Source organism: Gallus gallus, chromosome 5 (assembly GCF_016699485.2).
Source record: "Gallus gallus isolate bGalGal1 chromosome 5, bGalGal1.mat.broiler.GRCg7b, whole genome shotgun sequence".
NCBI classification, from domain to species: domain Eukaryota; kingdom Metazoa; phylum Chordata; class Aves; order Galliformes; family Phasianidae; genus Gallus; species Gallus gallus.
In genome coordinates, this window is record NC_052536.1 from 21901490 (window position 1) to 21917421 (window position 15932).

General features: G+C 37.6%; 1 long non-coding RNA gene across 4 annotated transcripts in view; it reads left to right on the forward strand.

Moving 5' to 3' along the window:
- Positions 1 to 250: 250 nt before the first annotated feature.
- The window catches only part of LOC107053450, a 258977-nt gene continuing 243295 nt past the window's right edge, over positions 251 to 15932 (forward strand). Inside the window, exons 1-2 of one of the 4 annotated variants that reach the window (XR_003075262.2) lie at positions 251 to 552; positions 1308 to 1424. This is a non-coding gene — a long non-coding RNA (uncharacterized LOC107053450). The remainder of the gene's footprint in view (positions 553 to 1307; positions 1425 to 15932) is intronic. The other 3 variants (XR_005860534.1, XR_005860535.2, XR_003075264.3) reach the window with 3 other exon arrangements.

Sequence of the window (15932 nt, forward strand, 5' to 3'; positions counted from 1 at the left end):
AACCGTCCAAACACATTAACTGATGGCTTTCAGGCACACGTCAATCTTTTTCTCAGTGGATAGCACAGTTACTCAGGGCTCCCATTCTGACTCTGACGCTGTGTTGCTGAACCCTCACACAACACCTTTACACCATTATTCCCTCATCAATCCTTTATCGAATTCTTCCAGCCATAAGCCAAATCCTCCATTCTGTTTCATGCTCTGCTCTCTTCGCATCACTGTGACATCAGCCCTCCTTCCCACAGTTGTCCATCAGGAAGACTGAAAAGGCGCGGGAACAAAACCACGCCCTGCCAATCAAAGCAGGTTTTAGCTGCCCTCGTCCCACGCCTGTGCTGGGACACCTGGGCAGGGAACAAAGACGGCGCATTGCGCCTCCTCCCGCTGCTCTAAGGACTCTCCGAGGGTGTCCTGCTGGCTCGCGCCGACCGTTAGCCGCGAGGGTAGCGCCACGCGCCCGTCCGTTACATTGTCCTCCCTCACAGCGCCGCGTGGGGGCAGGAGGGAGCGCGGCTCTCGCCGGCGGAGGTTGCCAGCCAAAGCTTCCAAGTAAAACGTCATTTTTTTTTTTTTTTAATTATTATCTTAAAAATTCATTTATTATTCCAGTGTGAACTTTTAAAGCCGCTTTGGAAATCCTAGCTGAAAAATGCTGGCTAGAGCAGAATAGCAACCATGCTCCTCTTGTCCTGCACGAGTTGTCCCGCTCGTGTTTCCCCTCAGATCAGTTCTACTCAGGCCTGTTAAACGTCTTGTTGCTCTTGCTAGTTTAGTCAGTAATCGCCAATCAGTAGATAATCTATACAGCCTATTCTTCCTTTCCTCTGTTCGCAAAGTGCTCAGAAAACTTCCAAGTGTAACACCCAAATTTGTGAGCTTACTTGAATGTTGTCTCTGCATGAATATTTTATGCACATTTATTGTGTATATTCGTTATGCACATTTTAACATGAATTCACTGTTGGTTATGTGCCCAAGTACTACGGTTTCTGCCCCATAACTGACTGACTTGTGTAGCTCACCCACGCATTTTCCATTTGAAGTGTGAATAATCACATTCAAGCATATATTTTGATATTATTTAGGCTTTCACATTTAAATTTATTTTTGTAAGCTAATGTAAAGCTTGATAATTTTTAACTTATTTATTTTATTTTATTTTTACAATTCTAATAAATATTAGCAGACCTTTCTTCATTGCTTACTCAGCTCTTCGCGTTTTGCGTTTTCAAACTGTGTTTTGTCGATCTCTGTTTTCCCTTCAGTTCCAGCTGAGTAAAGAAATCTTTTTCTTCATCTTCTAGGCTATTTTTGAAGAGTTCCTGCATGCTGAGAAGTGTTTGTCACAGTACACTGCAGAGAATTCTGTTCATGGAGTGAGGCCTTTCGGGAGGATTCTTTGATGAAAGGTATCTCAAGAGGTAAGATCTTTTTTTTTTTCAAATTCTTTCTAAAGAGTATGAAAATTCACGTCTCTTAAGTATAGAATATGTTGCTTAAAATTACACATTTATGTATATGTTTGAAAAGAAAAAAAAATTCAAAGCTGTAGATCAACAGTGTCATTGAAAGTCAGTTACAGATACATATATACTACGGGCTTAATAAAATAAGTGGAAAATCAAATTGTGATATTTAGGCATTTAGTTCTAGTGTTACTGTGCCTTTTTGTTCTCTAGTTGTAATTTCTGGAGTGCAAAGCAAATTCTGTAAAACTGACTATGGGCAGAAGATGTATTACATAAAACAATACATTTTTCATAGCTTTTTAATAAGCTTCATTTAAATATACAGATTGCTAGTGTCTGAAAATACATATGTTCTTGGTGGCTATAATTGGGATACAGAGACTATCACAGAAGGATTTTCACTGAAGTTATGGTAGAGCAATGGATTATGTAGGTGCAGTGGAATTGCCAGATCACAGCCTGAACCAATGGTTGAGCACCAGGTGAGCAGGCATGGCTAGCCCAGGAGGCTCAGGTGTAAGCAATTTTCCCAAATGACTGGAAGGTGTGGACCGTACACCCACCCCTCACCCTCATTTAAGGGCTAGCAGCTGAGGGAGGAGTGTTTTTCTGGATCAAGACTGCACTTGTCTCAAGCTATCACTACTTGTTGGAGGGGGTGAGTCAATTTCCTTTCTTTATTACCTTTGATTTCTTCATAATGTCTGTATCCCATTTGAAGGTGCTGTCATCACCTGCAACAGGCTGTTGTAGGCTTGCAGTCCTAACTCAGTTACTGTGAGGGTGACAGAGCACTGGTACTAGCTCTCCAAGAGGTTATGGTGTCTCCTTTAGAGGTGTTCAGAAACTGGGCAACAGGCGGTAGGTGGTCTGGCTTGAGCAGGAGATTGGAGCATTATGGCCTCCAGAGGTGCCTTCTGTGTTAACTATTCTGTGATTCTGTGGGTGTAGGGGTGGGAGCAATATGGTCAACTACAGAAAGAAACTGTTTGGCTGCACTTTAAACAGAAGGTTACAGTAAAACATAACTGGGAGAAAGAACGGAGCTGGGGAGTTGAGAAAAGGCCTAATGTATCAGTGGACATAAAGCAGTGTTCTGGAACTGAAAGTGAGGTTTCTTCCTGTATATATGATCTGCAATTATTGATTACTACTTATCTGAATTTTTGTCAGCCAAAGCATCAGAGCATTATCAACACTGTATTAGAATGGTCAAATGCTTTTTCTCATCTCTGATCAGAATCACTTCTTCCTCTTATATTTTTAATTGACATGTTCACTAGTATTGTCATTTGGGGGGGTTATGCCATTTTTATAAAAGAACCATTTGAAAATCTCATATCTAAAAGACAGCAGGACGTATTGTCTCAACACAAATGTACAGTTGCATTTCTTTGAGATGGCTTATTATTTCATGACTGCAGGAGTGATTTTTCTCTGTAATGTATTCTGTATGTACAGGAGATGTGTATTCTTCTCCTGTATGTTTGGGAGTATAGTAGCTTTTTGTTGATGAGCTATGCCTCTTCACTTTCAAGGACAGAATTGTTCAAACTGAAAGGGCGTTGTAACGTCCTGTAGGAAGAAGTGCAGCTTTCTCAAACTTAACTTGGGCAAAACTTGAGGTGGTGGTTTCATATCATCATAAAAGAAGAATAATCATTTTTCTTTTCATCTTGGTCCACAAACCCAGCCTCTGAGATTATTTCACTCCACAGCTCTGAAGAGCAGTAATCCTTATCATTCATATGGCCATCTCAGATATTTTCTTCTCTGCCAGAGTACTGGCATACTGATGCAACTGCTGAGCTCAGCTTAAAATATACAATGCAGAGCTTCAAGTAGTAGAAGCAAGGCAAACAATGCAAGGAGGAACTTAAAAGTGGAAGTAACAAGATACACATGACGCTTTCCTCTTCTCATTTATGTTGTACAACTTTCCTTGTGATTTTGCATATAGGATACCGATCAATCTGGCAGAATTGCATCTTGTCTTTTAGTGACTAATGCAATATTAAACAAACAAAAAAAAAACGGACCCCAGATAATTGGTGTTTTAGAAATTTTAAGGTAATTTTCCATAGTTTAAACTCCTATTATTTTAACCAAAATACACATAGGTTATCTTACTATGTTTTACTGCTAGTTACTCTTTCTTAGATGGCAGTTTTTACAGTTACTGATGCTTGCTGTTATTTGTAGAGGATTCATAGGAATTGCACATGCTCATGAAACAGAAAAATAGACCACTAACTGTTGGCATTGAAATAGAAGCAAAAAAGTTCCTCAAGGGTTGTTTTCTTTACAGATTATACTGATTCATTTAACACATCTTAATTCTATTCCCTGGGCCCATTGCATCATATATATAGCAAAGGCAAAGCCACCTTTTTTTCATCCTCTGGAATTGGCCCATGTTATGGAGTTCAGTGCTGCATGGAAGGAGAAGTAAAGGCCATATATAGGTGTGACATCAGGCATGCACAGATGCAGCACAGAAATACAGTAATGCTAATCAACCAAGTAAAGCTGCTCTATTAGGGACTAGGTGAGTCAGCAAATCTTCTGCAGAGAGAATTGCAGGCATAACAGTTGCTAAGATACCATGATCACAACACAAAAAAAAGTAATGCAGAATGAATTTCCATATTAATAACTTGCTGCAGCTTGCCTACTATAACAGTGGCATGTAGAGGGGGGAAAAAAGGACATCCTACATGTACAGCAAGTTTGGTTATGTGATGGAATAGAGTGGGGCTCTGAGTGGAAGCTCTGTGGCTCATTCTGTTGGAAAACTTTGTTAGTAGTGTCCAAGTTAATAAAGAACTGCTCGTATGCTTACTCATATGCTTATTTTTTTGTTGTTGTTATGAATGTGGCTGATGGAATTAACTTGAATTCTGTTGAAAAAGTGCGAGTTGTGTCAGGTGCAATACCAGAATGTTAATATCTGTGTACTGGAAACTATTTTAAGCTCACTAATTCCTGCCTATAACTTGAGTAAATAATTGAGTTTACGGATGAGATGCTTATTCTAGCTGATGAGAAAGTGACCAAAACTAATTTTTAGCTGTGGACATCATCATTTGCATTTGAAAATAATGTTGTAAGTAATGCTACTTTATGAGGCAGTATGTGATATTATTTAAGCAATTGAAAAGTTGGGAAATCTGCCCAATATTTTTAAGCTGGCTTGAAATAGGTGAGCAGTAGTTTTTGTGTGGTTTTCCCAGTTCTGGAGTTCAGAGAGAGATTTATTTTTCTGTTGATAGCCAGTACAGACTATATGCATAGTAAAAATATGGCTTGCTTTTTTTATGAAGAAAATGATCAGTAAGTAGTCTGAGGTCTTAAAAATACAGAGCTCAAATTCTTCAGATGTTTGGATTCTCTGACTTGACTTGCACTGTGCTTCTCTTAATTCTTTTATTAAGACTTACTGACAAACAGAACAAGTGTTTTTATCCAAACAAATCACTTAATATTCTGAGGTTTTCTAAACTGTTGGCTTGGAAAATGGATGGTGCTTTAATTGCTTTACAATTTTTAAAGAATACAATGAAAGCCTTAAGCAAATTCTATGGAGTAAAAGTGAGATACTTGCCCCATAACGTTAAACTCTCAAGCTTCTTAGAGAGCACTGAATGTATAGAATCAGGGGGGTAGAGTGCAGCAGAGAATGCAGCAAACAAAGCATAGAAAAATCAGGTTCTGGGTGAGGGAACATGGGTATGGGAATAATCTGAGCATCCCTGGACTAGCAGTGCAGTTATTAATTATGTACAGTGAGTTGTAGATTAACTATGCTGTGGATTCAGGGAAATCACTGCAGGCTCCACGAGGGGCTTGCACAGGGCTTTGGAATTTGCTAGCTTAGCTGCTTTATGGTGCAAACATAGCTCTGGAATGGCCATGGTCAACTCAGCAGATGATGAAAATTTTACAAACCATATTTCTCCTAAAGTTCAGTCTATACAAGCTTGCTTGGATTTGCTGCTGTTCCGTATGGTTACATTCAGGGAAGCAGAGCTTTTTTTGGTATGCTTTTGGTAATATACTGTAAAGCTACAAAGGTTCGTCAGCCACCAGCTGCTGTTAATGCTGTTCATGAAATTAGGCTTTTAGCTTTTTGAGAAGAAATTACCAAATACATGTAATTGGAAGGTGATAATGGGTTTCTAACTTTCAGTTCATGTAGAGAGATGTTTTTTCTGCCTGTCCTAAATAGGCAATTATACACTTTTTTTTTTGTTGAAGTGATCTCATGCTGAATGTAGGGTGCAGTGAGAACCCTGTTTAAAAAAAAAAAAGAGAGAAATCAACCTGAAGCTGAATTATCTAAGAAAAACAACCTGTTAGATACCAAAGAAAAGTCAAAACTCGGAAGTCAGTCATTCATCTGCATCTTCAGTACTATTGTTCAGGCTGGGAGAAGCAGGACTTCAGCAACAAGGACTTCTACATGAAAGAAAGGCAAGGAATTCTTACTGTGTTGCATGTGTAGGAGCGTGCTTGCCCTAGCTATTTTATTTCTTAAAACTAAGATGTAGAGGAATGACATAAGAAATGTGTACTCATCCTGATATATGAACTCAGTGTTTTTAAGTAAGAAATCCCTGGAGTATCTTTGACAATAGAACATACAAATCCTGGTAGTTGCAAGGTCTGAAGAACTTCATGACACTTGATCTACTGTCTCTAGCTCACGGAGCTATACTTATATTCTTGTTTTTACTAACAGATTAGTCCTAATGGCCTGTGTGTTTGACTGAAGAACGATACTTCACCTTGTAGTATCCTGAGGATTTGCATCTAACTCATAAATTTTTCACATGTACCAATAGCACTAAATAACTTCATTTACTCCCCTGTTGCTCAGCCCATCTGTCATTCTAGTTTTATCCGTTTCTGTTCTGTCCCTCTGCCTTCATGTGATCACATTCTTAACTTTTACCAGCCAACATTTCTTGTTTGTTTTGGTGCATATAGATCTATATTCCATCACTGGCAGGCTGAGTATGGATCACTTAACCTCTATCTGCACTGAATACTAAACTGTCTTTCTGGGACTTTTCCCCAACACAGATTCTAGATAAGAATTACTACTTGAAAGAAAGCACATTTGATAATATTTGTTGTCACAGACTTGTTTCCTGCTAGTATAAAACTAGTATCAAACTGAGGGCAGGACTGTTTTAGTTTTGGTTTTTTTTTTTTTTTTTTTGCTAAAAGGCAATGAGAACTCTCTTTATGGAACAGAAGTTAACATATATTTTGTCAGGTTTTCAAAAATTTATACTAGGCTAATAGTCAATTTTGTAGTCCTAGCATTAAGCTAACAAGAAGGGCAGTTGTGAAATTGCTGCATTTAGATGCAGTTTACTTATGAATAGTTTGCTTCACCTTTTTTAGCCTTTTTTGGTCCGAGTGAGGGTGGTGCAAATAAAAGAGGTTTGTGATGACATACAGCATACCAGCACCACTGTGATGCCGATAGAGAAGTTTCCAGAGAATATTTTCCACAAGCTTACCTAGTTCAAAAAAATGCCAAGGATAAACCCCTGCAGATGGCAGCAGTGCTTTATAGTTCAACACCACAGCATAGTACTTGGTGTAGTTTGAGTCAGAATATCATACTGAAGAAATTGACTCTATAAGACAAGTACAGTTAATGTGTTTTGTTTTTAGTCAGCATGTTATTGATGAGGGTTTTTTTTAAGTTTAAACAGGAAAGTTGTAATATTTTTCAATTATCAAAAGGGTGTTTTTTGTGCTTTGTGGAATACCTCTGAGTTCCTAAAGAAGACCCTCCTACCCCTCTGTTTCTGATATTGTATGTGTGAGGTGCGTGTGTTTTTTTTTTTCCCCAGAACATTTTGCATACTTCAAGCTTGTAGCAGGAATTTGAACCAGCTGACTTAGACTAGCACAGAATGTTAACTTTGTTAATATTCAGTTTTATTAAGCTAGAAAAAAATCTTGGACATTTCTACTTCCTATATTTACCACATGTACAGCATAAAAGTACAGAGTAAAGGGGAAGGGAGGAACTGCTGGAAGAAATCTGACGTTGTGTGACTGAACTACTTACTAAATGGGATATTAGCCTTACATCTGCTTTGGACAACAAGTAAAATATACAGCATATTAAGATGTGAAGTATATGACATAGTCTCATTTTGTGTGTTAGCCCAGACTGCCACTTTGATTTCATTCTAGGATGCTGAGGAGTGCCAAGGGAAAATAAAATGGTAGGAAGCAAGCAGCCATGTTTGACCTCTTAGGAGGATTTTGCAGCTGGCTGTTAAAACACAGTCCCCAGCTGAGTGTAGTACAAAGGCTGATCAGAAAGTATCTCCTCCTGTTTATTATGTTGACCTACAACATTGGGGTGGATGTTGGTGGTATGGCAGTAGATGCTGAACTTTCCAGACAATAAATACTCTGTTACGTGTGGTTGCCATGTGACAGGTGACAGTAGAGGAGCAGACTGGTGAAATGGAGTCTGAAATGGAAGTGTGTATGAGGCAAAGCTGTGGACTTTAATTCCTCTGAAGGAAATTTTTTGCTCAGGTGTTCAGTGCTTGCTGAACGTTTCTGGAGACCAAACAGCTGATGTGAACACAGAGGGTGCATTTCAGCAGGGATGACAGCAACAGTGGGCCACCACCACTAGTGTAGATTTTTTATAAGCATGGTGTACATGGTTCAGTTTGTCACTGGTGAAAATGCATAGCTAATAGTGGTGACTGTGTTGAAAGATAGTGATTTGGCTGTGAAATGGCCTTCAAACAAACCAGCACCCAATACAGTTTCATGCAGCTGCTGTAGATTTTTTTTGTAATAAATTTTCTGCATTTGCCCTACCTTGTTTATATCATTCTTAAATGTGTTAGTCTGCAAAGATTTCTCTCCATTTCTGGTTTCTCGATCATGCCTAAGAAAAAAAGTGCCATGTCTAAATAAAAAACTGCCGAAGCGAAATATGAAAATGTAAATCTTTTATAGTTCATTTCAGATGTGGGGATAAAATACTAATTGTATTAGAAATAAATTGGCACAGAATAGGTGACATTTTCCCTCGTGGAATGCTCAAATGCTTTCAGAGGTCCAGGCCTAAGGTGAGTTTTATGGCTCCCAAAATATACTTCAGATTACAATAGCTGCTCTTCTTTCTTTTTTTTCCCCACCAAAATCACATGCATACAACAAAACTAACCTTACAAAATAACAACGAAAAATGCTCAAATTCCGGTTTTATTTCCTCCCTACTCTTTTACTAATATTTTTCTTTAATTCTGACTTCTTTAACCTTACAATGGTAAATCCTTCGTTCTCTTTTAACAATACTTAAACATCCCTGTTTCTGACTTGGAAGTTTTGCATTTTTGATATTTGCACCTGTTTGTCTGACCATATGATTTGATGAAAACTAAGCTGTTCTTTATTATATATATATATAATATATATAAAATATAATATATTTATATTTAACACAGTTCTTTGGTGTCCTCATCCTTGCCAGATGGCAAAGACTTTTCTGTGCCTTTTCATTGCCCAGATGCACTAGATAAGCCCTTCATGCTGTTTTCCTATTTTGGTCTGTTTGTCTTTTCATTCAATAATTTGTCTGTTGATTCTCTAAATCTTTCCAATTTACAGACTGAGGAATTATTGTCTAATTTCATACTACTATTGCTCTAGTATTGTTCAAGCTGGAAAAGAGAATGCTCATCAAGCATTCCGACCAACTTGTATAAACTCCTGATGGGAGGGTATAAAAAGGATGGACCTAGATTCTTAGTAGTGCCCAGTGATCAGACAAGAGCTAATGAGCATAAACTGAAAGACCTGAAAGAGAAGAATAGTAAACACTATTATTTTTTTTTAACGTGGTTGAACATTGAAGTTGTTGTAGAGTCTCCATCCTTGTAGATGTTCAGAACTCAATTAGATACAGTCTTGGGCAGTCTGGTTCAGATGACTCTTCTTGAGCAGGAGACCTCTGGTGCATGAAGAGGCTTTATGTCTAAAAGATACATTCTCCTCAATTGTTCTTTTACACATTTCTGTACTGCTCACATCTTCAATGGGGGGGGAGGAGGATTCTGTACAACCTTGTAAATCTTAAATAACATCAGTTTGTTTTCACTGTCTGTCAGCTTCAAGTATTCCCAAAGGTCTTCCAAATAAATCTTTCTCAACTAAACCCTGAGATCTGAACTTCCATTGTCCTACCTGACCTGTGTGTTGTATTGCGAATACATTTTGGCCTTTAATTTCAAAACATCCCAATTCCAGATAGACTTTGAGCAGTTTGATTAAAATAAATTTGTCCTAATAAAATAGGAACAAGAGGAGGAACTTTTGCTGCAAGTTCTGAAAGGGTGTACATGGAAGGTGGGAGTAAAAAGGAAGGGTTTGTTTTTAAGCCTCTTTAAAGAATTGTACTTATCAGCTTTGCTGTTGTTCTTTAATGATGCCAAAGTTATTCTTGAAAATAAGAATCATTATTGCTTATTCTTATACAGCTGTTGTGCGTTTTCTGCTCAATGAAAGGCATCTGGTTTGGCAACGTAGGTGAATATTCTACCATTTATGAGGGTTGCTTCGAAAGTAATGCCCTCTATTTTAATATGTTGGCCCACAGTGTCAGAGACAGATGTTGGTGGTATGGCAGTAGAGGTTAAGCCTTTCCATCAGTGCTCCATTACATTTTGTTGCTGTGTGACAGATGGCAGCAGAGGGGCAGTCTGACAAAATAACATCTGACATGAAAGAACATATGAAGCAAAGTATGGAACTGTACTTCTCCATGCAGAAAAAAAATTCATCACCAGTGAAAATGCATAGCTAATGGTGGTGACCGTGTTGAAACATAGGGATTTGTAGCTGAAAATTTGCTCTATCAAATAGCGTTCTTGTGCTCTTTGTTGTCATTTCTCTGGAATTAAATAGATGGTGTCACTTTTGGAGTGACCTACATAAAAATTTTCAGCATATTGCTCTGGAGTTAGACAATATGATTTCATAGGAGCAGCTTCTGATTGGAAGTAATTTAGCCTTATGCAGGTTTTCTGCAACATTTTTTGTTTAGCTGTCCTCTTAAAAGGATTCAGTTTAATTATAGGTTTTGTCATGTTTCTACTGGCTTTCCTATGGTGCATGGTGGGCTTTAGTAACAGCTTTTAGGGAAACATAGGAAAAAGTCAACTATATTGTTCTTAGCTCAGCAGGTAGTTCAGTATGTATTGGTGAAACACTTGTGGTTCTATTACAAAGAAGTTTCAGATCTCAAAATCTGAGGGCCGAGAGTAGGAGAGAGAGAGAGAGAGAGAGAGAACAGACTGTGAAAAGGAAGGAGCAAGGTGGGGAAAGGTGTTGGTCAACTACCCAACTTTCAAAGAGACAGTCACAGAATAGCCTGCTTTAAGGCTATTCTGTACAGTAGGAAACCTCGCTAAGAGGAATCACTGAAGATACATGGATAGTCAGAAGAAAATAGACAAAAAGAAACCTATAAACTCCGAAAGAGAATGCAGTGTCTCTCTCCAGTTTCTGGGTGATGGCCTCCAATGGCTATTTATGAAGATATTCTGTCTCCAGAATTTGTTCTGGAGCAAATTTTATCCAGGGAAGCCAGGGAGAAGTGAGACTTAGTTAATGAGCCAGTTCTTCCTTAATTAATAAAGCAACCTACTTTTCCACTTCTTTTTTTGTTCATTGTACATTTTAATTTACAAAATTCCTGGGTTTTTTGAGGGAATATTCGATTCTCACAAATTATAAGTTGAAGGCATTTCTCTAAGATTTCACTTTTCTATTTTTATTTCAATACTGAGAAATATCAGGTACAAATTTTAGAACATAAGACTCAATAACTTCAGAATTCATTCATATAGATTCACATGTTTCTGGACACAGCTCAAGTAAATTCAAGGACAGATATCCATAATCAAATAAAAAGAATCTGATTAGCAAATATACATCATAATTATATGGATGATGAATGCAATGCATCTTGTGAGCAATTCTTGTTTTTTTTTAAATTGTGCTGCAAAATTTTCAATCATCAATACAATTAGATCTATAGAAATTGTAAATGTGAAGTTTGAGTACTCATTGTTGAGGAAAAGATATTCCTACTTTATAACCACAAGTAGCCTTCATGTTGTTCAAGCTTTGACACGAGGGATGGTTGCATCTTATTTTGCCACTGAATTACAAAGGGTGGAAATATAACATTTCTGTGGCAGCATAAAATCTGAAGTTGTTCATTAATGCTTGATTTCTATGAGACTGCCAAGCTATCTGGCAATATAAATTTGGTTTTGATTTGGCCAGGGAACACAATGGTGCTTGTGCCAGCTCTGTATCTTATGTCTTTATCTTTTTGTGCTACCTGGCCTGACCTGGCATACACTTACTGGAATAAAGTAGTCCCTATAAATAATAAGATCAAAACTAAACCAGCAGAATAAACTGAAGCAACTTAGCTGCAGTGAGCCAAGGCAGGAGCCATAAGATGATCTGTTTACAGCTGAGGTGGTTGCAGCCTGCTGCTGTCTACCACTACCTTTTCCCATGCTATAAGAGACTGCTATGTCTTCAGATTTGCCACCAATGCCATATGTGAATTTGCATCCTCATGTGATTTAATCTAGCCTGGATCTTTTTGTCAGAAGTAGGTCAGAGAAGTAATACTGAGAGGTCTCAAAGAATGGTGATCTAAACAAGAACATATGTAAAACAGCATTTATTTTTAACTGAGATCTAACTAGAACTCATGTTGAATTGAAGAAATCACTTCATGAAGAAGTTGCAGTGTCTTGGTAAGATGTGTTGCACAATGGCTGAGGAAGACTTGCAAAGACTGATTTCAATCTACCTTTGGTTTTAAAATTGATAGACTCTTTGCATGCTAGTTAAGGAGCACATAAGGTAAAAAATAGAAATACTAATAATTGTAGTAAAAGGTTACAGGTGACAAAAAAAGATTGTGACATACTAGTTTATAGGGATGGGAATTCTGTGGTATCCTAAATTTCCTGATAAGCAGTATCTTGTTGAGCTCAGAGTTAAATACCAAATGGGGAGACAGTAACTCTTGGAACTGAGAATACAGGAGTTACTACTAAAAGGAGAAGGACTATTTTTGGGAAACAGTGAAAGATTTGAATCAGAATTGTACAGAGTAACCTAAAGGAGAAGTTTATTGTACAATCTATCAGCAGTGGAATATTCAACATAAGTTGTTGCTGCTATCACAAAAAGTGACAAAAAGAAATCTGTGCATTAAAGGTAGCTTCTCTGGGTTGCATATGCATGATATCTTAGGATAAGAGAACAACACAAAGCCATTTTGATGTCAGAAATGAAACTTGAATCTTTGATACAGAGGTACATTAACTGCTGGAACAAGTTTATAAATGTGATAAATTCATATCCTCAGAGTCAAGACCTGTTTATAGGAAGTATTTCCAGCTCTGCTATGAGATATGGGTTCTGTAGAGGAATCAGTTGATAAAGTTCAGTGGTCCATGCTAGGCAAAGTCTGATAAGATTATTTCAAGAGTATTCTGGTCTGAAAAGGAACATCAGTTTCTGGACGATTTTAACCTCAGAGCCAAAGAAAATGCATGTTTGTGTGTAATGTTCTGAATGACACAGCTATTCAGATTTCATTTTCTGTGAAACGTGCTCATAAAATGGGCAAGTTACTGAAGCTCATCTCTGAAACAACTACATATGTTAATTGAATTGATGTTTACACAGTTCTTGCTTTAACTTGAAATAAAAAAAAATCCTGACCTCTTGTATGTGTTACTCATGTGAAGTATGCAAGGTGGTATAGAAAGTATTCTAGCACTGGAGGATGTTATCTCAAAATTAATATATGTCTTTTCTTATTTCTGCACTACGTTGAATCTACTTATCTCATTTCACCAGTAAGGGAGGATTACTCTGGAAAACAGATCTTTTAGGTGACAGGACAAGGGGAAATGGCTTCAAGTTGTGCCAGAGTAAGTTTAAGTAGGATATTAGGAAACACTTATTTACAGAAAGGGTTGTAAAGCACTGAAATAGGCTCCCCAGGGAGGTGGTTGAGTCACCATCCCTGGGTGCATTTAAAACTGTTTGGTTGAGGTGCTCAGGGACATAATTTAGCAGAGGGTTGTTAGTTAGGGTAGTATGGTTAGGTTGTGGTTGGATTTGATGATCTTTAAGGTCTTTTCCAACCTGAGTGATTCTATGATTCTCGTTCATTCAGTTCAGATTCAGATATTTCTTCTGGAAAGAACAAACTTTTTATTATAAAGAAGACAACTTGCATCTCAGAAATGAAGAAGCAAGCATGAAGTTCTGATGAGATATTATGTCAATTTGCTCCATATTAGGAAAACAACAAACTGCCTGTGCAATTTAGATTTCTATGTTAATTTAGGTTCAAGCTGCAATGCTGTCTACTCTTCAATTATCCATCAATAGAAAACTTCAGAACAATTGCAGTATCAATGGAGGACTAAAGAATACAGGATATAGAATACTTAAGGAAGGTTCAAAGAATATATGCTAGTGAACAGGTTTAAGTAAATTATTTTATTTGATATTAATCCACAGAAGCAGCTACCTTCATAATTTGAAAGCAGCTGTATCATTCAGAATAATAAATAAAATTTGATACTTTTAACTCTAGGTTAGTGGTTGCAACCTATATCAGCTGAATGGTAAGATGTTTACATATCACATTAGTGGCAGCCTAGTTGTTTACGGGAAATTGCTTTTTGTAACATCAGGATAATTACATTAAGGTGTATCATCACACATAATTGGCAAGTATTTTTTCTGGACAAATAAAGCAGAACATTCAGGACTTCCAAACATGTTAAATTCTCCTTGCTCTCAGACACTATTTAAGTGTTCCTTGCCTTACAGGCAAAGGTGTGAAATAGCTTCTTTTCCCTGTTCATTTTGGACTGAAAATGCTACCAAGTGAGTAGTTGTGTTCTATGCCATGTAATTCCTTCCTTCCCTTCTCTAGAGTATAACTGAGGCTTAAACACCCATACTTAGTCTTTGTGTAATGTTAAATTAATCAATTTACAATCAGATATTAGCATGAAACTGACCTCTTTGCAGCAAAGAGACTAGGCACCAGAAGGGGGAAAAAATGAAATTTCTTCCTATCAGAGCTACAGCTTAAGTCTGTATTGGTGTGAGATTCAGCTTGCCAGGGAGCAGTAAGAACAGTCTGCTCCAGAAGGAAAAGCAAGCCAGAAGCTCAGTGACTATAGGGGAGGCAGAGCACAGGCTCACCATGCGCAGTCAAGAAGAGTATAGTATATGTGGTCAGCTAGTAGTACACTCATCTCCAGTCTGTAGCATCAAGGCAGAAATCTAAACCACTAGATACAGCACACCTGTAAAGTTGCTTAGGCAAGGGCCAAGACTAACTCTAGAGCTTAAATGCAGCTGCCAGGCCAATGACGGAGTTTGCATGAACAGAAGCCTCACATATGAGGTTGGTGAAGACGATCAGAATCTTCAGTGTAATCAGGACTCTGTCAGCATCCTGGTTTCTGTGGATAGGAATTTGGGCATAAAAGCCCAAAAGGAGCATGTTCTAGCCCAGTTCCTAATTAAGATAATCAAAGAACAATTAGATTCTGTCTGTCATGGTTCATATTGTTTCAGCATCTTGGATATGCTTGATGTTTCTGATATATTCCTATTAAAAAAATTCTGTTGGATATTGTTGCTGCACTGAACTTCACATATTAAAAAGACAAGAAATCAACGCTGTTTTTGAAGGATTAAAATATTAAAGCATTTTTTTCTACTGCTGGCCGTAGTTTTCACACAAAATTCTCTCAAATCCAGGTTGTATCCTATCACAGAAAGAGACTAACACAGAGGAATGCTGGACGCATACACTTCAGTTTTGAAATGTGAGATACAGGTTGCTAGTTGCCTGAATTTCACCAAGTTCTCCTGATTTTTCGAGCACTATCTTTTTAATCTAAAAAGAGCATGTGTGTGCCTACACAATATTGGCTTTACACCAACTATTTACTGATGAAATAACTTGGTGTGGAGTGGAAAAAAATCCACTAACCTTCTTATCTATATAGTCTTAACTTGTTACTCAAAGATAATTTAATGTTGGAAAAGAAATTCAGAATACTACATCCTTTTCATGTTAAGATTTTAATACCCAAAACTTCTCCTTGGCTAAAATGTTGCAGCTCTTTGAAAACTCACTTCATACATGCTGTTTGTTTGTAATCTCAGTGCAATTTGCTGCATCTTATAGCCAAAACTGTCACTGCTCACTGTTTGGAGTAGCAGTGTGAACACCAGCTGTCTTGGAGGTAGCTGTTCTTTAGTAGTGTTGAATGGGATATGTCAAAGCATAAAGATTAGTAAGGAAAAATTAATTCCTTTTAAAATTCATTAATT